The 23,348-nt window shown below is 43.9% G+C and overlaps 1 long non-coding RNA gene across 1 annotated transcript in view; it reads left to right on the plus strand.

The window, feature by feature from the left end:
* The window catches only part of LOC137325066 (uncharacterized), a 35,043-nt gene extending 13,561 nt beyond the window's left edge, over window positions 1-21,482 (plus strand). Inside the window, exons 2-3 of the long non-coding RNA XR_010963800.1 lie at window positions 18,756-18,872; window positions 21,205-21,482. This is a non-coding gene — a long non-coding RNA (uncharacterized lncRNA). The remainder of the gene's footprint in view (window positions 1-18,755; window positions 18,873-21,204) is intronic.
* Window positions 21,483-23,348: the final 1,866 nt, after the last annotated feature.

Below are 23,348 nucleotides of genomic sequence, written 5' to 3' on the forward strand. Positions count from 1 at the left end.
GGGCTGGGGTGTTTCACTGCTTTGGCAGAAAGACTCGTCTCTTGCTATTGTTGTGGCAGGCACTGGGTTTTTCCAGACATTTTTATTACCCAAACAACCTTTGTAAAGGCTACCTTAATTTGTGCTTTACGTAGTCTATCCCTTTAAATTTACCCATCGCTGCTTGTAAGCAGCCCCTTAAGGGCTGTGTTACGTTTGTGTTACCATCTTTACTCTAGATATTTTGGGCTTGTATTTTTCAGACGACTCTTGTGCATGAATCTTAGCTCCCAACATCATCGAGAGTCATCACTTGTCCTGATACCTGGGTGAAATTCGTAGCACGCTAGCAAACTCTCTTCTGATTAAACTACCAGTTCTATTCTGTGCCTTCATGTGATGCCGCTTGTCTTCGGAAGGTGGCAGAGTAAGACTACTCTACATTCTAGTACGTTCCAACCTGGACTTTAGTACATTGTGGCCAAAACGTAAGTGGCTTCTAGATCGGACCATAATCCGTTCTAAGCCCTGACTCAGTGCATTCTAACTTGGACTTTAGTGCATTCCACTCTAATCCAAATAAGCGTTTGTAATTTCATAGAATCATAGAAAGGTTACAGCACGGAAAGAGGCATTTGGCCCATCGAGTCCGTGCCAGCTCTTTGCAAGAGCAATCCAGCTAGTCCCACTCCCCCGCCCTATTCCCGTAGCCCTGCAATTTTTTTCTTTTCAAGTACTTATCCAGTTCCCTTTGAAGACCATGATTTAATCTGCCTCCACCACCCTCTCAGACAGTGCATTCCGTAAAAAATATTTTCCTCATATCACGTTCGGTTCTTTTGCCAATCATTTTAAATCTATGTCATCTGGTTCTTGACCTTCCGCCAATGGGAACAGTTTCTCTATATCTATTCTGTCCAGACACTTCATGATTTTGAATACCTCTATCAAATCTCTTCACAACCGTCTCTGTTCCAAGGAGAACAACCCCAGCTTCTCCATTCTATCCACGTAACTAAAGTCCCTGGAATCATTCGAATAAATCTCTTCTGCACCCTCTCTAAGGCCTTCACATCTATCCTAAAGTGCAGTGTCCAGAACTGGACACAATACTCCAGTTGTGGCCGAACCAGTGTTTTATAAAGGTTCATCATGAGTTCCTTGTTTTTGTGCTCTATGCCTCTATTTATAAAGCCCAGGATCCCATATGCTTTTTTAACTGCTTTCTCAACCTGCCCTGCCACCTGCAATGATTTGTACATATACCCCCAGATCTCTCTGTTCCTGTACCCCTTTTAGAGTTGTGCCCTCTAGTTTATATTGCCTCTCCTCATTCTTCCTACTGAAATGTATCACCTCACATTTTTCTGCGTTAAATTTCATCTTCCACGTGTCCACCCATGCCTTCAGCCTGCCTCTATCCTCTTGAAGTCTATCACTATCCTCCTCACTGTTTACTACACTTCCAAGTTTTGTATCATCTGCAAATTTGGAAATTGTGCCCTGTACACCCAAGTCCAAGTCATTAATATATATCAAGAAAAGCAGTGGTCCCAGCACCGACCCCTGGGGAACACCACTGTACACCTTCCTCCAGTCCGAAAAACAACCGTTCACCACTACTCCCTGCTTTTTGTTACTTACCCAATTTTGTATTCATGCTGCTACTGCCCCTTTTATTCCATGGGCTTCACTCTTGATGATAAGCCTACCATGCAGCACTTTATCAAACGTCTTTTGGAAGTCCATATACACCACATCAACTACACTGCCCTCGTCTACCCTCTCTGTTACCTGATGAAAAAACTCTATCAGGTTAGTTAAACATGATTTGCCTTTAACAAATCTGTGCTGGCTTTCCCTAATCAATCCACACTTGTTCAGGTGACTATTAATTCTGTCCCGGATTATCATTTCTAAAAGTTTCCCCACCACCGAAGTTAAACTGACTGGCCTATATTTCTCCTATTAAGATCGAAAAAAACAATTGCGCAAAGAGTATATTCACAGTAAGTAGACTTTACCATTCTCCCCGAAATGCCACAACAATAAAGACACTTTTCCTGTGCTTACCCTCAACATAACATCAATCCATGAAGCATAGTTGTTCACTCCTTATGTACCAAAAGGCTGTTCAGTCTCTCTGCTGTCTGGCACAAATGTGTCATTCAAAAATCTTAGAACATATATTGGGACAAAGGACATTGGCAACTGGATCTCTCATAATTACAGGTTAACAGCCATTGACAGGTTGCCAATTACTCAGTGTTTTGGCCCCACACAAATACATCTGCCATATACAGTGAACGTTCACTGCCACAGTGCCTGTAGTCAGCACATTGCCTCAGTACAGTCTCAAGACTGCCTCAGGGCCTGCACTCTGTACAGTCTAAAAACTACCACAGGACCTGTACTCGATACAGTCTGAAAACTGCCTCAGGACCTGCACTTGATACAGTCTGAAAACTGCCTCAGGGCCTGTACTCGATACAGTCTGAAAACTACCTCAGGGGCTGTACTCGATATAGTCTGAACACTACCTTAGGGTCTGCACTTGATATAGTCCTAACACTGCCTCAGGGCATGTACGCGATACAGTCTGAAAATTACCTCAGGGCCTGTACTCGATACAGTCTGAAAACTGCCTCAGGGCCTGTACTCGATACAATCTGAAAATTTCCTCAGGGCCTGTACTCGATACAGTCTGAAAATTACCTCAGGGCCTGTACTCGATACAATTTGAACACTGCCTCAGGGCCTGTACTCGATACAGTCTGAACACTGCTTCGGGGTTTGTACTCGATGTAGTCTGAACACTGCTCCGGGGCCTGTACTCGATACAATCTGAACACTACCTCAGGGCCTGTACTCGATACAGTCTGAACACTGACTCAGGGCCTGTACTCGATACAGTCTGAGCACTACCTCAGGGGCTGTACTCAATACAGTATGAACACTGCTTCGGGGCCTGTACTCGATACAGTCTGAACACTGCCTCAGGGCCTGTACTCGATACAATCTGAAAATTACCTCAGGGCCTGTACTCGATGTAGTCTGAGCACTACCTCAGGGCCTGTACTCGATGTAGTCTGAGCACTACCTCAGGGGCTGTACTCAATACAGTCTGAACACTGCTTCGGGGTCTGTACTCGATAGAGTCTGAACACTGACGTCATGGGTCCTGGAGAGGAGATGAATTCTCCCTCAGTCCGTAAAGGCAGAAGATGACACAGCTGACACAAACAGCTTCACCTTTACAACTTCTTTAGAAAGGCCCAAGAATGGTTTTGATCATCCTGCAGTTGCTCAGAGCAACCGGTTCAGAGTACAGGTTTAAAAGATTTATTCTGTGGTGAGAAGAAATGTTTGATCATTGAAATATTTGCAGCACTGATGGAACACTGATCTTCCATCCAATATTTCACTACGACTGTTATCTCTGATCTTTTGGACACCGTCAAATTGACAAAGGGATAAAAATGACATTTTGCATTTGTTTGCTGCATATAAATGATTCATTAAAGCAAAATGGGGAATGTTTAATGTTAAATAACAAAACTAGCTGGAGTGTAAACACAGCTTTGTATTTCTTCTACTATGTCTCTAGGGTCTACTGAGATTTCATTTCAGAGAAACCAAGGAAGTCACACAAAAAAAGCAATTATTTAGAAATTGGTTTGTGCGTGTGCCAATTCTCCACATGTAGTAGTTAAACCAACCCAGTGTGTACGGCAGGATCCCCTGTGTACTGAGATTGGATTGGAACTTTGCAGTGAAGTACCAGAAGCTCCTGAACTCTGACCTCCGATGGACAGCTGCGGTGCAGCAATTAAGATGGTTGCACAGTCAAGAGCACGTTGGTTTCGGCCGGAGGTATTAGGCTCTCTGTTAGATGCTGGCATGTAGTGCACCATGAAGGGTCAGAAATGGAAGCAACTTGCTGCGAGTGTACCAGAAAGTTTTGGAAGGGGATACGGATGTAAAACAAAGAACATCTGAATACAGAAAATCCACACTTGCTCAAAGCCTACATGCCTTTCAGCTGAACTGACAGATACTGTATTTACTGTGCGTCAGTACTGAGTCTGCCTCATCTTTTTAAACTCTAGAATTACATAGAATTTACAGCACAGAAACAGGCACTTCGGCCCAACTGGTCTATGTCCGTGTTTATGCTCCACACGAACCTCCTCCCTCCCTACTTCATCAAACCCTATCATCATAACCTTCTATTCCTTTCTCCCTCATGTGCTATCTAGCTTCCCCTTAAATGCATCTATGCTATTTGCCTCAACCACTCCTTGTGGAAGCTCATTCTGTATTCTAACCACTCTCTGGGTAAAGATGATTCTCCAGAATTCCTTATTGGATTTATTAGTGACTATCTTATATTTATGGCCCTTAACATGTTGTATCAGTCAGTAGTTTTAAGACTAAAATGTTTAAAAGGCTAAGCTACTCTACTGGCCTTTGAGCCTGTCATTCAAAATATTCACTTCGAGGCAAAACCAGACACAGAAGGCAATCTAACAAATAATTGGAAAAGACTTAGTAGAAAATGGAGCATCAATGAGATTGCATCACGTCTAGTTAAGCAGCCGAAAGATGTCAGAACTATTGTGCTGATTACCCGTATTGGCAGAGACACTGAAAGTCCTTGATGGTCTGCAGTTCCAGAGATCAAGGTAAGATATTGGTGTTTTTATCAAGATGAAACATTTCTGTGTTGGGGAAGCCAATGAAACCTATTAATGTTACACTTCTCCTGGGATTAACATCCTGATTAAATGTTAGGATCATGTGCGACTCTCTGCACCTTAGCCAGAACGTTAATAAGGAGCTCTAGAGGAAAGCTTACAGTCACAGACTGAACAGTTATTGGCACGGAAAGTAATGGTACCAGTAAGAGACTTTTTTCCTAAGAACCAAAACTGACACTGAAATCTTGCAGTGACAGATGTAAAGCTTGTGAATTGACAGCAAAGCAGCTGAAAGAATTAAGTACCAAAGTCAAACTGCAATATTTAGCTAGGATAAAAGATTTTAAAAAAAAATAACTTCAGATATTAAGTCCAGGAAGTTTTTGAAAGCTTCTGAAATAGTGTCAGGAAGAACTTCTTCACAGAAAGGGTAGTGGAAATCTGGAACTCTCTCCCTCAAAAAGCTGTTGAGGCTAGGTTAATTGAAAATTTCAAAACTGAGATTAATAAGATTTTTGTTAGGCCAAGGTATTAAGGATTAAGGAACCAAGGTAGGTAGATGCAATTAAGATACAGGTAGATCAGCCATGATCTAATTGAATGGAGGAACAAGCTTGATGGGCTGAATGGCCTACTCCTGTTCCTATGTTCCTACGATTGTAAATATTAAGGGAAAAGGTAATGTCTTTCGGCTTGGAATCAGAAGTGTAATAATATTAAAACACAACCATATCTCAGCCATTCAGCCCCTTGAATCTGTTCCGCCATTCGATTCAAAGTACAGAAGAAAGGTAAACAGCAGCTACTTGCAATAAAGGATGCTGATGGCAACCTTGCTTGAAGTTGTTTGAGCAGTAAAGAGCAGTCTGTCAAGAAATTACGCAGCAAGGTGCACACAGGCAAAAGGCAGCTCAGGTTTCAGCCAGGCTATGGTGTTAATGTCAGTGTTCAGCTTGAGAATGAATATGCGAGACTGTTTGATGGTCCAAAAGGCCGAGAGCTTCAGGTTTCTAATACTTTAATGCTCATTTTCAATGAAACAGAATTAAAGATATTGGGTAAAAGAGTCAAGTGTTAGAAACCCCAAAAGCAACAAGAGGTACAGCCCTGATTGGCAGTTCCTTCCGAATTGGCCAGTTATTTAAACTCAGTGGGTCCTGGTGACTGAAGGTCTTTGTCAACCTGTCCTTTTCAAGAGAGTGAGCCTATCTGAAGCCTTCCAAGGGGGATAGTCAGACCAGTTAGATTCTGCAATCAGTCAGAAAGAATTGCTAATTCAGAAAATTCCATTTACATAAGAACATAAGAATAAAAGAAATAAGAGCAGGAGTAGGCCAATCAGCCCCTCGAGCCTGCTCCGCCATTCAATAAGATCATGGCTGATCTGATCCTAACCTCAAATCTAAATTCATGTCCAATTTCCTGCCCGCTCCCCATAACCCCTAATTCCCTTTACTTCTAGGAAACTGTCTATTTCTGTTTTAAATTTATTTAATGATGTAGCTTCCACAGCTTCCTGGGGCAGCAAATTCCACAGACCTACTACCCTCTGAGTGAAGAAGTTTCTCCTCATCTCAGTTTTGAAAGAGCAGCCCCTTATTCTAAGATTATGCCCCCTAGTTCTAGTTTCACCCATCCTTGGGAACATCCTTACCGCATCCACCCGATCAAGCCCCTTCACAATCTTATATGTTTCAATAAGATCGCCTCTCATTCTTCTGAACTCCAATGAGTAGAGTCCCAATCTACTCAACCTCTCCTCATATGTCCGCCCCCTCATCCCCGGGATTAACCGAGTGAACCTTCTTTGTACTGCCTCGAGAGCAAGTATGTCTTTTCTTAAGTATGGAGACCAAAACTGTATGCAGTTTTCCAGGTGCGGTCTCACCAATACCTTATATAACTGCAGCAATACCTCCCTGTTTTTATATTCTATCCCCCGAGCAATAAAAGCCAACATTCCGTGGGCCTTCTTGATCACCTGCTGCACCTGCATACCAACCTTTTGATTTTCTTGCACTGGCACCCCCAGATCCCTTTGTACTGCAGTACTTTCCAGTTTCTTGCCATTAAGATAATAACTTGCTTTCCGATTTTTACTGCCAAAGTGCATAACCTCACATTTTCCAATATTGTATTGCATCTGCCAAATCTCCGCCCACTCACCCAGCCTGTCTGTATCCCCTTGTAGGTTTTTTATGTCCTCCTCGCTCTCCACTTTCCCTCCCATCTTTGTATCATCTGCAAACTTTGATATGTTACACTCGGTCCCCTCCTCCAAATCGTTAATATAGATTGTAAAGAGTTGGGGACCCAGCACCGACCCCTGCGGAACACCACTGGCCACTGGTTGCCAGTCCGAGAATGTACCATTTATCCCAACTCTCTGCTTCCTGTTAGATAACCAATCCTCCACCCATGCCAGAATATTAGCCCCAATCCAGTGATTCTTTATCTTGAGCAATAATCTTTTATGTGGCACCTTGTCGAATGCCTTCTGGAAGTCTAAATACACTACGTCCACTGGTTCCCCTTTATCCACCCTGTACGTTATGTCCTCAAAGAACTCAAGCAAATTTGTCAGACATGACTTCCCCTTCGTAAAGCCATGCTGACTTTGTCCTATTAAATTATGTTTATCCAAATGTTCTGCTACTGTCTCCTTAATAATAGACTCCAAAATTTTACCCACCACAGATGTTAGGCTAACTGGTCTATAATTTCCAGCCTTTGGCTTACTACCCTTTTTAAATAAGGGTGTTACATTAGCAGTTTTCCAATCTGCCGGGACCTTTGCCGAGTCCAGAGAATTTTGGAAAATTATTACCAAAGCATCCACAATCCCTACTGCCACTTCCCTCAAGACCCTAGGATGTAAGCCATCAGGTCCAGGGGATTTATCCGCCCTGAGTCCCATTAATTTACTGAGTACCAATTCCTTAGTGATTTTAATTGTATTTAGCTCCTCCCCCACTAGAGCCCCCTGTTTGTCCAGTGTTGGGATATTCTTAGTGTCCTCTACCGTAAAGACTGAAACAAAATATTTGTTCAGCATTTTTGCCACCTCCATGTTTCCCACCATTAATTTCCTGGTCTCATCCTCGAAGGGACCTACGTTTGCCTTAGCCACCCTTTTTCTTTTTATAAAACTATAGAATCTCTTGCTTTTCTCATGGTTTAGCGCAGCTGCTGTGAACTATTTACTTTTTCCACCAATTAAGCCTATTAACTATATGAAGAATGTACGCCGTGTTACTGCTACTGTTCACTTATTCTTTTACCGTTTAGTAAGTTTTTCTAGCAGTTAAATCCGAAGACTCCAGTGCAGAGTTATTCTCCCATCTTCAAAGAGGATGTCGATCGAGTGAAAGCAGGGAATCAAATAAATAAACTGAAAATGGTTCTCTGTTCATCTCCTCGGCATGCTACAAATCTTGCCTAAATATCGGAGCAAATGAAAACACTCTGCAGGACGTAAGGAGTTAGGTCTCGGCTACAAGCATAATCTGAAACACGGAAGCCAAAAATATCTAAGCCCCAAAATTCCGATGGATCAGTGAGGTGCAAACCTGGCAGATCTATTCGGAGAAGGTTGGAATTTGGGGAGGAGGGATGATACGCCAGTTTCGCGCCCATTTATGTTCCTCCCTAAGTTCCATAAGAAGTGAGGGAGAGTGCAAGATGCAGGTGTAATTCATGGAATGACTAACTTTCTGCTTCAATTTTCTCCCAACTGCTTCTCTTCATGACCTGCTGAAGAAAGCACATGATGGGTTTAGGGCCACAATTACATAGAATTACATAGAATTACACAGCACAGAAACAAGCCATTTGGACCAACAGGTCTATACCAGTGTTTATGCTCCACACAGAGCCTCCTCCCAGCTTGCTTCATCTCACCCTATCAACATATGCTTTTATTCCTTTCTCCCTCATGTGTTTATCTAGCATCCCCTTAAATGCATCTATGCTATTCACCTCAAATACTCCATGTGGTAACAAGTTCCACATTCTCACCACTCTCCTGTTGGATTCCCTATTGGATTTATTAGCGACTATTTTATATCTATGACCTCTAGTTTTGGACTCCCCCACAAGTGGAAACATCCTCTATACATCTATGTCTACCCTAGCAAAGCCCTTCAAAGCCTTCTTTTTTCCAGAGAAAAGAGCCCCAGCTTGTTGAGACTTTCCTGATAGTTATAACAATCATATGTCCTAAATTCCATCATTTCCATCCTCGGATCTGCCTATTTAGGACATACCACTCTAAAACAGGGGTATCTTAGAACAGCAGCTTAGGAAGGGTGATGTTGGGATCATAAAGGTAAATTTCTGTATTTCATTGTGGTGTTATATAGAATCATTCTCTGAACATTTTCTTGGAAATTATTTTGCATTTTATTTTTGAAGTTCCAAGCTTCATTTACAAATTTCCATTGAAATTCTTTCTTGGTTGGGGAATTTCCCTAAATGAAAAAGGAAGGCGGCAAAATGACTTTCCCTATTTTGATTTATTTGTGGGAACAGGAAGTTAAGGAGGAACCAAGGTATATAACCCCACATCGTTGTTGCTCAATAAGAAATAAAGACTTGCATTTATATAGCGCCTTTGAGGACCTCAGGATGTCCTGGAGCACTTTACAGCCAATGAAATACCTTTGAAGTGTAGTCACTGTTGTAATGTAGGAAATGGGGCAGCCAATTTGCACACAGCAAGCTCCCACAAACAGCAATGTGATAATCTGTTTTTTAGTGATATTGCTGGAGGGATAAATATTGTCCAGACACCAGGGATAACTCCCCTGCCCTTCTATGAAATGTTGCCATGGGATCTTTTACGTCAACCTGAGATGACAGACAGGGCCTCGGTTTAACGTCTCATCCGAAAGACGGCACCTCTGACAGTGCAGCACTCCCTCAGTACTATGCTGAAGTATTAGCTTGGATTATACCTGGAGTGGGACTTGCTGGTTGAACCGACAACCTTCTGACTCGGGGCCAGAGTTCTACCATGGTGACATGATAAATATATCCATGAGTTATGTGTCAGGAGGCCTCTGTATTCTGTGGGACGTATGAAGAAGTCCTTGGAGCTGCCACTCACTCCAGGATCTTTTGCATTGTAGAGTTAGCCATCTCAGAATAGTGTATTCGCACATAACAGATTAGTTTGAGATACTGGGGAGACATCCAAGTGATGTTCACACCTTTAACGTTAAAATTGCTTCCATCACCCAGCAGGGAGTTTAGCTAAAGAAAGAATGCAGTTGCCATGGCTCCCACACCAAAGGGGTTTCTCTTAATAACATAAGAGAGAGAGTCTGAAACAGATAGAGTGAAGTATCAAGGACTCTCTTTCCAGTGTTAGGGCCATTCAGTTCAGAGATTGTGAAGTTAGTTAGGCCCACTTCAAAGCGCGAAGTCAGATATTTTATGGTATGAGGATGGATAGAGGATGGATGAATCTCACTGAAAACAGTATTTTGTTCATTGCTAAATTTCATATAAAATAAACCCGTTTGCTGGTTCACAATTGACCTTGTTTCACTGGACCATTTTCCACAGTCCACCTCCTGAACGACAACAGAACACATGCTGCACATACAACATTGTACTAGTCAGTACATACAACAAGGGCTTCCACTGCTATGACCCATGTGTCACACGATCATCTAACTAGATATTGGGCAGTAAAGGTACTGCCGAGTTCGTAGGGGACACAAGGCCCACTTACGGGAATGACGGGTGATGCTGAACCCGAAAGAATACCTAATGCAGACCCGAACTTTCTAACACATACAGAATGTTCCTGTCATTAAACAACAGTATATCCTCCAACTTACTATGAGCAACATCATAGGAAATCTGCTAGTTTTTCACATTATACTAGAAATGCAGACATGCACAAAAAAGGGCACATTTTATTCTCCTCATAATTTGACCCATTTTGTGGGCCATGGACATATGTAATTTTAGCCATCTTGTGTTTATCAAAAGATAACTTATGACTTTTCTCCACTTGTTCACATCAACAGGTATCTGTATCTTCCCTCTGATGGGCATCCGCCACATCATATATCTCCCTACCTCAGATAAATAGAAGGATTACCAGGAAGTACATTTTTCATTTGAGGCTAAAAGACGACCATGATGGAAGATGGTGAGGAGGAAAGTGATTTTGAAGTACTCCCATTTGTGTCTCTAAAGAAAAAAAATCCGTCTGCAAATAATGTGAATGATTATCCCTAGATGAAACGGTTACATTTCCAAGATTACGGTCATGTGACTTGTCCTCTGTACAAAGGCAAAGTGAAAATGGTTTCACATGGGTAACAAGTTTCAGGATTTCAAACCCTTTGATAGAGCCATTCCGAATTCCAATGGAAACGAGGAAAAGAGAATCGATGAGAGCTGTGGTTCGATCTGTCCGAGGTGCCGGGCCAGAAGGGAAGGAAGCAGTTTTCAAAGTCATCTCAACTTGTTCTGTGCTGGGACATCTCAAGTCATCGCAACTTGTTGTAGGATAGAAAGCTGTGAGGAGGACACAAAGAGGCCGAAAAGGGATATAGACAGGTTAAGTGAGTGGACAAGAAGGTGGCAGATGGAGTATAATATGGGGAAATGTTAGGTTATTCACTTTGGTAGGAAGAATTGAAAACCAGAATATTTTTTAAATGGTGAGAAACTATTAAATGTTGGTGTTCAGAGAGATTTAGGTGTCCTGATACAAGAAAGGCAAAAAGTTAGTATGCAGGTACAGCAAGCAATTAGGAAAGCAAATAGAATGTTGGTCTTTATTGCAAGGGAGTACAAGAGTAAGGAAGTTTTACTACAATTGTACAGGGCTTTGGTGAGACCTCACTTGGAGTACTGTGTACAGTTTTGGTCTCCTTATCTAAGGATGGATATATTTCCCTTAGAGGAGGTGCAATGAAGGTTCACTAGATTAATTCCTAGGATAAGAGGGTTGTCCTATGAGGAGAGATTGAGTAGAATGGGCCTATACTCTCTGGGGTTTAGAAGAGTGAGAGGTGATCTCATTGAAACATATAAGATTCTGGGGGGGCTTGACAGGGTAGATGCTGAGAGGTTGTTTCCCCTGGCTGGAGAGTCTAGAACTAGAGGGCATTGTCTCAGGATAAGGGGTCAGCCATTTAAGACAGTGTATTCACTCAGAGGGTTGTGCATCTTTGGAATTCTCTACCCCAGAGGACTGTGGATGTTGAGTCATTGAATATATTCAAGGCTGAGATAGATAGACTGTTGGACTCTAGGTGAATCAAGGGATATGGGGATCGGGCCAGAAAATGGAGTTGAGGTCGAAGATCAGCCATGATCTGATTGAATGGAGGAACAGGTTTGAGGGGCCGTATAGCCTATTCCTGCTCCTATTTCTTATGTTCTTCTGTTCACCAGTAATTCTCAGGAATAATGGATTTTCAGTTTAAAAACTGACTTTGGTGGAAGACTGTAACTGGCTGGAACCTTGTCGTTAAGTGATTCCACGTACAGTGAAGTCATTTCAGTTCTGTGAAATGCTTTTACTCTCAGCCTGATAAAGAAATATTAAACAGATAGTGACAAAGGATCCGAACATGGCACAATCAAAGAAAGGAAAGTAACAGGTGGACAAGGTTCTAGAAACAAAAGTCCTGTTGTTTAGGACAGTTCACTTTTCTTCATGACTTTTATTCTTCATCCGGTCTTCATTTCTTATTTGTAGCTCATTATTACAGAATTTGTACAACATTTACTAAACTTGTTGATCTGTTCTGGTATTGAGGAGAGCCCCATATTCAAAAACTTTACTTGATGCTGCTATGCAATAATTTATTCATTAATTGATACGTTTTGTCCCTCAATATAAAGAGCATTGAGATGTCCCTCGAAAATGTACTGGAGAAGTGCAGTAGAAGTACAAGTTGTTGTTATGTTCTTTTTCTTTAATCGTTCATGGGATGTGGGCATCGCTGGCGAGGCCAGCATTTATTGCCCATCCCTAATTACCCTTGAGAAGGTGGTGGTGAGCCGCCTTCTTGAACCGCTGCAGTCCGTGTGGTGAAGGTTCTCCCACAGTGCTGTTAGATAGGGAATTCCAGGATTTTGACCCAACGACAATGAAGGAACGGCGATATATTTCCGAGTCGGGATGGTGTGTGACTTGGAGGGGAACGTGCAGGTGGTGTTGTTCCCATGTGCCTGCTGCTCTTGTCCTTCTAGGTGGTGGAGGTCGCGGGTTTGGGAGGTGCTGTTGAAGAAGCCTTGGCAAGTTGCTGCAGTGCATCCTGTGGATGGTACACACTGCAGCCACAGTGCGCCGGTGGTGAAGGGAGTGAATGTTTAGGGTGGTGGATGGGGTGCCAATCAAGCAGGCTGCTTTGTCCTGGATGGTGTCGAGCTTCTTGAGTGTTGTTGGAGCTGCACTCATCCAGGCAAGTGGAGAGTATTCCATCACACTCCTGACTTGTGCCTTGTAGATGGTGGAAAGGCTTTGGGGAGTCAGGAGGTGAGTCACTCGCCGCAGAATACCCAGCCTCCGACCTGCTCTTACATCGATGCTATTTGCACTGTTTACATCTGTCTCAATAACTTTATGACGTTATAAAAGAACTTGCAGCCCATTATTGTTCACACAGCACCTCATTCAGCTACAGTATCTTCACACCAGTAGGCCTGCGAATTTATACTCACCGAGTATTGCCTTCTGATGGTGCAAACATCGAGGGGTGGGAGGCGGTGGTGGGTGGAACGCTTCTCATAAGGGCAGAGTTCTGGCAGGGCGCTGACTTCTGCCCACCAGCCTCCCTGGATCCGTCCAGCCCCCACCCACTCTCCAGGCTCGGGATTCGTTTCGTATGTTCAGCCGCTCCCACTTGGATTCCGGCCGTCAAGATTGGAGCCCGCCAGAAGAAGACCAAAAAATAGGGGGCATGGTGGGGGGGGGGGGGCGGGGAGGTGAAGATGCTGCTGCTGCTGTAGCACTGTTGGAGGCCGAAGCGCCCTGAAAATGGAAGCAAGACTCCCTGCTGAAGGCATTGCTCGTAAGTGGGACAGATAGGAGGGAAATCCACCAGGGACTTGGGACCCAGTCCCCCGCTGCTGTTTGCACAGTACAGGTGGGCAAGGAGCGGCTCGTGGAGATCGGGACAGAGGCAGGGAAATCCCAGTTGTGATGGTGAGACAGAGGTAGGCCTCACTGCCTGCATTTTCCATAACTCTTCGCCATTATCCGGTCCAATTTAATGCGGGATTGTGGAAAGGTAGTTCGCAACACAACTCAATTGTAACAACTACTTTTCATTTCTTAAATATCAGTTACTTTTCCCAAATAAATTAATTTTGGCTTCCAAGGCTAAAAACTTGCTTCTGTACTGAGGGAGTGCTACATTATCAGAGGTACTGCCTTTCTGATGAGATGTCAAACCAAGGCCCTACGCTTCTTGGTCAGGCAGATGCAAAAATGTTCCACGGCAAAAAAGAAGAGGTAATTCTGGCCCATATTCATCTCTCAACTAATGCCGCTAAAACAGATTATCTGGTCATTCATTCATTTGCTGTTTGTGGGATCTTGCCATGCACAAATTGACTGCCGCGTTTGCCTGCATAACAACGGTGACTACAGTTCAAAAGTAATTCATTGGTGTGAAGTACTTTGGGACTCCCTGAGGACATGAAAAGTGTGTTATAAATGCAAGCTCCTTCTTCCTCCGAAATGTTGGAAAATGGACCATAAAGTGCGTCAAAAATCAAAACTTCCTGTAAGTGGCACATCCCAGACTCCTCTCGGTGAGAAACTTCAGTGCTCACACCCCCCTTCACAAATCTTTCGAAGCACCACAGCAAAGAAAACACTTTGCGTACTTCAGTTTCTCTCTGCAACGCGGTTGGCTATTTTGGGTATAGCTGCAGCTTAAAGTCGAAGGGGCTTATGTCCCGCTATACTTGGAGTGTCTGCACATCATTTGGCAAAGCTTTTAGATTTTGTTTTTCACAGAAAAATGGATCTGAATTGTGATCTTGAAATACTGGTGGAAGTTCTGGAATCCCACATAATGGAAAAGAAGTTAACAGTCGCCATTAGCTCCAGTCATAGGCCCGGTTGTTATTTGAATTCTCAGCTATTTCAGAAATGCCAGCTTTTGATGAGTTTTCGAGGTTGGTCTGTATGACTAAAGCTCCACCTGAGAAAAGACTGGCTCTACAGTAAAGGTACTTGAGAACTTGGAACTTGGAATGGTTAAAAAAAACAGAAGGAGTCCTAATTCAGCCAACAGGGATGGGAAGATGGACGCTCGCAAACGTGCAACAGCCAGTTGACGTTGGAGCCTACTAAGGACAGAGGATGGAGAGATCTTTCGGAGGAATCAGAGCTACCTGCAGAAGACCAGCAGAACCGCCATTTGGGACATCCCAAAAAGCAGTGAAGCTACCCAAGCAGTTCACAGTCAAGAAACCATGGGCAAACCAACAGAGCACAGCAGATGAAAAGGTGAAAAGAATGGTGATCAGTACAAGTGGTGCGCCAACACAGTAACAGGAACTGAAGACAGAAAAGGCTGTCAGTAACTTCACATTGAATCAGCCCGCTGCTCTAAGATGGAGCGGCAGAGTGCTGCAGAACCACACAACAATTTTACAGACCAATGACTTGGTCTTTGTTTAAATTGTTCACACCAGAACTGTTGGAAAGCTGAGATTTAATAGTTTGTTCTTGTGCAAATGTTTACTTCCTTTTGAGGACAACGATGTATTAATATTGTCGTGTGTGAGACACGAGTCCAAATAGTCCTCCTTCATAGTTCAGGACACCAAGGCGTGACACAGCAGAGCTTCCTCCAGCCCATTTGCAGGATCCATGACCACAGTACTCCACAGCACAATGACTGACCAAATCAGCCTGGCCACCTAATGGACCACGCAGCGGTATACCTGTTACTCCTTGTGCAGAATTCTTCCCACTCTGTAACCGATGACCCTGAGAGCCAATGTTCAAATAGGGAGGGTAGTCCTACAAGCAGTGGGCAGCTTGCCAGCACATTTTTATCTGGCTAATCTCTGACAGTGCAGAACGCCCTCAGTACTGCACTGAGGTATCAGCCCAGCTTAACTACTCCAGAGACGTAGTACCCAGTAAGGAACGAGTTCGAGTGCCACGTGCAGTAACCAGTAAGGAATAAGTTACTCAGAGTGCCATGCGCAGTGTGCAGTAAAGAAGGAGTTTCCCATGTGCAGTACATCAAGCTCAGCTTTAATAATTTGCCACATGGACAAATAGCCAGCGAACAATCATTAATTCATACTAAAAAATGGCCTCTTGGGTGATATGCAGGGCAGGAGAAAGTAAAAAAAACTTATAGTTAGCGGAAGCAGTTTCCCCTCCCCCATTCCAGCCCCCCTTGAGAACCAGTCAAATCAGGATGTCCCTCTCCTTGTATCCTGTCACACTGGGTTCATGTGTTGTCATTTACGTCTGGTAATGTAGGTCAGTAGGTGATGGAGAGTCTCTGACACCACTTGGAATCCTCAATCCTCACCTGCGTGACTCCAGCTTTGTGTAAAGCCACACTGTTGTATCTGAAGGGATTGATCTGGTTGAGATAAAGCGAGTGTGTGTAATGCGGGATGGAGACAATCAGAGCACAGAATGAAAATTAATGAAGAAACCGTCTGTTATGATTTGCTATTTCTTCAAATTCAGCCTCTTGGTGGGAAATAAAATGTTGATGGCTTGAAATTAGTTTCCTGAATGCATCCATATACTTTTTAAAAACATGGCCACATCATCATTAGCTGAACCAGTTGTCCGAACGCATTAAGGGAATGAGCTTTCTTCCAAATCTACCAAAGGAAAATAAATTGAGAATCTCCACTTGCTGATGGGTTTTATGTCTCACACATTAAAGTTATAATGTTTTGTCGTGAAGCAGCATGGTGAATTCAGTCATTACTTAGCAGAGAAATCAAACAGAAAATTGCAGCAGAAAAGCATCCCGTGCACAACCCCTCACATCGTCACCTGTAACGTACTGTGCCTCTACGCCATCCAAATATGGCTTTGCAGTGCAATGAACTGCAGTTAGGGTTGCCAGCTCTGGTTGGACATAATCCTGGAGGTATCATCACATGACCTCCTGCCCCCACACTCCCGCCATTGGTCGCCCGGCACGTCCTTACTCACGATGCACCGCCTTCCCAAGCCAATTGGAAAGTGAACAGACTCATTACCCAATTGGACGAATCTGGACTGTCAGTCAAACAAACTTGTTTTCCCCATGTCCAATATTTTTGTAACTAATAAACAAAAGTGTTCAACAAATCTTTAAAAAAAAAAATCACAATTTTTTATTGCCCCTATGAATTTTCTCCCGGGTTGCTCGCAGCATTGTCCTGGAGAGTAGACTTTGATTCCTGGAGACTCCGGGGCAATTCTGCAGGGTTGGCGACCCTAACTTCAGTGGGGGCTGTCGAGCACAGACTGAAGCAGTGCTGGTCTCCTGCACAACTGATGAATCGAATGATGCTGCAGATTCTGCACAAATTCCATTAGCCAATTGATGTAGTGCCTGCAATATTAATGCGCCAATCTCAACCTAGCTCTGTTTGCCAGGGGCCTTGAGGCCACCTCGGCAAAGTAGTCTGACAACATGGTAGACTGTGCACCAGCTGCTGCCTAACTACAATTTTAAAAACGTTTTAGTGCAAAGAGCCAACAGTAATGTTGTTTTTCTACAAATCTGTTTTCAGATGATACTGTCAAGGCCGCATTTATTGCCTGTCTCTAGTTCAACAATAACAATTTGCATTTATACAGTGCCTTTAACATAGTGAAGCATCCCAAGGCACTTCACAGGAATGTTATCAAACAAAATTTGACACTGGGCCACATGAAGAGATATTCGTTCAGGCGACCAAAAGCTTGGTCAAAGAGATAGGTTTTAAGGTGTGTCTTAAAAATTGGAGAGAGAGGCGGAGAGGTCTAGGTAGGGGATTCCGGACCTTAGGGCCGAGAAGGCACGGCCACTAATGGTGGGGCGATGGAAAACGGGGATGTGCAAGAGGCCAGAATTGGAGGAGCACAGAAATCTCAGAGGGTTGTAGGGCTGGAGGAGGTTACAGAGATATGGAGGGGCGAGGCCATGGAGGGATTTGAAACAAGGATGAGAATTTTGAATTTGAGGCGTTGCTGGACCGGGAGCCAATGTAGGTCAACGAGCACCTAATGGTGGTGGGCCTTCTCTTTGAATCCCGCTGCAGTCCCTGTGGTGATGGTGCTCCCATAGTGGTGTTGGGGAGAGAATTCCAGGATTTTGACCCAGCGACAATGAAGGTGCAGCGATGTGTGTCCAAGTTAGGATGGTGTATGACTTGGTGGTGAACTTGGAGACAATGGTGTTCACATGACATTGCTGCTCTTGTCTTTCTCAGCAGTAGAGGTCCACAACTTCTGGGCACCAGTGATATGAGCTCTTCTTTCTCCAACCAGACAATTGTCAGTTATACAAAGTTTTGGGTCTTCCACTAGAGAAAGGACAAAGTACAGCATAGATTCACCAGCTGATTCCACAAAGGAAAAACAACAGTTATGAGTAAAGACTTGAGATAATAAGATCAATTCCACTGGAACAGAGAAGGCAGAGGAGATTTAATAGAGGCATGTCTTCTGGTTGGGGAGTCATTGAAGATGGGTCATCAATTTAAAATTGTCAAGAAAGTGAGGAAAGAAGTTAGGGAAAATCTCTTTATTCAGAGAGTTGTTGGAGCATGGAATACTTTGGTACAGGGAACATTTGAGGCAAAGACCATTTCATCTTTCATGGGAAAATTGGATAAACATTAGCAGAGGAATGTACAGGACTATGTGGAGAAAGCAAGGCAGTGGGGTTAGTTTGGATTACACTAGCAAAGAATCGGCATGATGGAGCTTATGAGTTCCCTCTGTGTCGTAACCCTTTGTGGCTCTTTGGCTCCAACTAACCTAAAGCAGATTTTGAGTCTAATGGGTCCCACAGGAGCAGTAAAGATGCTGAACACTAATGCAGATTCTCTTGTGCTGTCCAATTCTGACTCTTTCAGATGTTACCTAACTTTGGCAGTAGCTGGTGTTAATCCAGTACAGCAAGCTCCGAATGTTCAGCATTCAGATCCAGGGCTGTTCAAGTAACCAATGGCTCCAAGTTAAACCATCCAATGGTAAGTTAAAGCAAGTTAAACCATCCAATGGTAAATTAAGGCAAGTTAAACCATCCAATGGTAAGCTAATGTAAGGGGTTTCTTTTTTTACTGTTTCTCGGGCTTATAATAGGTCAGCCAGTTATGTTTTTTCTGAGCTGCCCTGCCCGCAGTGCGGTTGCGAATCGCTTACCCCTTCCTGATTCTGAGCTGAGGACTTATCGAGTGGTAACAAAGACAGACAAACAGACCAGTGGATTGGTACAAGGAAAACCAATGTTTATTAATAAGAAAACTAAAACTACAAGGTAAACAGTATAATACAGAAGATAAAGAAATCGCTATGGATGTAATACAGTCTTACACTTATCGGGTTGAAAGAAACGGACACATCGAGGGAAAATTCTAAAATCACAAGTTTAGCAATATCCCTTAACCCCCAACCTTACACTTATGCTAGGTTGTCTTGTGGCGGCCAGAAAATTAATGCTCACCGGTGAAAACAGATGAAAAGACCTGGCCCCTGTGCCTGCTGTTGCCGTCGACATGTGGTTGCGAGGTTTACTGGATGGCCTTCCTTCTTAGTTGCTAGCAGACAGACAGGACAGGGCCAAGAGGCGAAGAGAGCAGCTACTCGCCAGAGATATACTGGGCAGCTTCAGTTATACCCTCTTGGTAACAGGTTTGGTAACAGATTTTTTCATACCTTATCAGCTTGCTTCATTGTTTGATTTAAGCACGAAACGTAAGACAAAGGACCCCAACTCTGGCCCATTTACATTAATGGCCGGTTCCTGTATCGATCTGTTTGCTAACTGCTTTACCATTGTTCCGAATGTACCTTGATGGTTCACCTTTTGTCCTGCGATCACTTCCTGCTCGAATTTTGATGTGTTGACCGGCCATGTTGATAGCTTGCCTCAGGGCTAGAAAGCAGCTGCATTGTTTAAAGAAATCTGTCTAGACACGAAAACCTGCCAAGTTGTTGAGAATGCAATTTCAAATCTGCCGGTCCTTGGCCATGTGTCTGACTGCAGCCATTTTGAGAGACCTTGGATTTTTTAAAACAGTCACACCAGGGTTACTTTAATAACTCCAATAAATCTTCGGGGTGGGGGGAACATGTGAAATTTTGCGAATCCCTTCACTAAGGCAAGTTAAACCATCCAATGGTAAGTTAAGGCAAGTTAAACCATCCAATGTGAAGTTACGCACTCTGCATGCCTTCATGAGGGAGCTGGACTGGTTCTTGACTAGGCCAGAGATTGCATCATATAGAAGGTAAGTGTCTTTTTAAATAACACTCAGTCCATGTGATCTCCTGGATTGATTTTGGTTGCTTGTTTTGGAGGGGAGGGGGGGTTTGGAGGTTGGAGAGGAATTTTCCAGAATATTTTTTCCCTTACTGGTCATGTGATGCTCCGGCCAACAGGGTGTGGGACAGGCTTGATGGCCCAGCTGGTCTTTTCCTACCCATCAATTCAGTAGGATCGTATAATCAGAGCTGACCGCAGACACGCAGCTCTCCAGCTTTCAACTCCACTCCCAAGTATAAACGACAAGAGCTGCAGGGGATCACATGGACTGAGTGTTATTTAAAAAGACACTTACCTTCTATATGATGCAATCTCTGGCCTAGTCAAGAACCAGTCCAGCTCCCTCTGCCGACCCCAAGGAAATTGGGAGCCCACAAATCTGTCTGACCAAGTGCCTCTTGTGGGAGATAAATGCAGGCAGCCGGTTCCCAGTGGCTTCGTGTCTCCATATAGCGTATCGGAGCCCAGAAAGTCCGAACAGAGAATGGGAACCAACAACAAATCTACAAGAACAGCATTTTGTACAACTTCAATGTATTTGTTTTATTTCTTTATGAATCAGCCTACAATTATGAAGGCCAAGACAGCACAAGGAGATCTCTCTCCTGAGCCCAGAAGATGATAAAAGAGAGAAGAAAAGAATCACAGAATCGTGCAGCACAGAAGGAGGCCATTCAGCCCATTTTTTTCTGTGCCGGCTCTTTGAAAGAGCTATCCAATTAGTCACACATTCCCCTGTACTTTCCCCATAACCCTGCAAATATATATCCAAGTATTTCAAGTATATATCCAATTCCTTTTTAAAAGTTAGTATTAAATCTGCTTTGGCAGAGCCAATTAAAACTTACTGCTTTGCCAACTGGAAATGGCTGACTTGGGCCTCCGTAGATTATCTGTCACTCTGGTGATAAAGGATGGATAGTTGTGACTGAGGAAAAGGTATGATGCAGATTACATGTCACTGAGACTCAACTGTACGTCCCTGTGACGGAATACAGAAAATGGAAAAAATGCTATTTTATTTTTTTCTTTGGCAGCGAAAATCCAAATGCTTACAAGAGAAGCCTCCGGCAATGACACTGAACAAGAACCAATCAGGTTTCCAAAGTACAGAACTGCAGAAAGAGAATTAATGATCTGAATCGTAATGCACAATAAAATGGAATTATTGATAGATAAGCAGAGTGACAGGCCCTCCATCTAATGCTCTTCTGGCCACAAAAACATAAGGATTGCAAATATTTTCCGATACTCTGGGGAAAAAGGAGCCAAAATGTTCACCGATTCTTGCAATTAACTGATTTTTGTTTTTAAATGTGCTCGTAAATAATAAATGATGAATTTAGCAACTTGAGTGCCTCTTCCATAACATGTTTGTCAATATTCAGAAAAGTCTCGCAAATCCGATGTGTAACATGGTCGGTTGTTATACATGAAGCAGATTAATTATTGGTCCTCTGCCTTCTGGGAAACGTATGGTAAACACATCTTGAGATGACAGGCAATCAAAAGTCAATTCATAAAAACTTTCCTTTCCAGATTCCTCCATGCCCCCAGGGTCCTCACTGCAAGAAACCTTGATCGTTTTTTTTATGTGGTTGGGAGAGAAGGGGAGATGCACATGATGATGGTAAGACATCTATGCGAAAAATCATCCCATAGCCTCCGAAAAAGAGTAAAGCGATGTCTGCACTTGCTGTGCATTATTTGATTATGAATCAAAGCCTGAATATTACAATTTTAAATTCCAGAGGCAGCGATTACAGCAGCATCTGAACAAGGTCAATTCACTGGCCCCGAGGATACATTCAGGTTTATGTGGTCAAAGGTTGTGGGAAGTCCTCACGGCTTTGACACTGAGACACTGCCCCACATGATACACTGTGATTGGGTGCAGAGACACAGTGACACTGCCCCACATGATACACTGTGATTGGGTGCAGAGACACAGTGACACTGCCCCACATGATACACTGTGACTGGGTGCAGAGACACTGTGACACTGCCCCACATGATACACTGTGACTGGGTGCAGAGACACAGTGACACTGCCCCACATGATACACTGTGATTGGGTGCAGAGACACAGTGACACTGCCCCACATGATACACTGTGACTGGGTGCAGAGACACAGTGACACTGCCCCACATGATACACTGTGATTGGGTGTAGTGACACAGTGACACTGCTCCACATGATACACTGTGACTGGGTGCAGAGACACAGTGACACTGCCCCACATGATACACTGTGACTGGGTGCAGAGACACTGTGACACTGCCCCACATGATACACTGTGACTGGGTGCAGAGACACTGTGACACTGCCCCACATGATACACTGTGACTGGGTGCAGTGACACAGTGACACTGCACCACATGATACACTGTGACTGGGTGCAGAGACACAGTGACACTGCCCCACATGATACACTGTGACTGGGTGCAGTGACACAGTGACACTGCCCCACATGATACACTGTGACTGGGTGCAGAGACACTGTGACACTGCCCCACATGATACACTGTGACTGGGTGCAGAGACACTGTGACACTGCGCCACATGATACACTGTGACTGGGTGCAGAGACACAGTGACACTGCCCCACATGATACACTGTGACTGGGTGCAGAGACACAGTGACACTGCCCCACATGATACACTGTGACTGGGTGCAGAGACACTGTGACACTGCTCCACATGATACACTGTGATTGGGTGCAGTGACACAGTGACACTGCCCCACATGATACACTGTGATTGGGTGCAGTGACACAGTGACACTGCCCCACATGATACACTGTGACTGGGTGCAGAGACACAGTGACACTGCCCCACATGATACACTGTGACTGGGTGCAGAGACACTGTGACACTGCCCCACATGATACACTGTGACTGGGTGCAGAGACACTGTGACACTGCTCCACATGATACACTGTGATTGGGTGCAGTGACACAGTGACACTGCCCCACATGATACACTGTGACTGGGTGCAGTGACACAGTGACACTGCCACACATGATACACTGTGACTGGGTGCAGAGACACAGTGACACTGCCCCACATGATACACTGTGACTGGGTGCAGTGACACAGTGACACTGCCCCACATGATACACTGTGACTGGGTGCAGAGACACAGTGACACTGCCCCACATGATACACTGTGATTGGGT

Source organism: Heptranchias perlo, chromosome 9, assembly GCF_035084215.1.
Source record: "Heptranchias perlo isolate sHepPer1 chromosome 9, sHepPer1.hap1, whole genome shotgun sequence".
NCBI classification, from domain to species: domain Eukaryota; kingdom Metazoa; phylum Chordata; class Chondrichthyes; order Hexanchiformes; family Hexanchidae; genus Heptranchias; species Heptranchias perlo.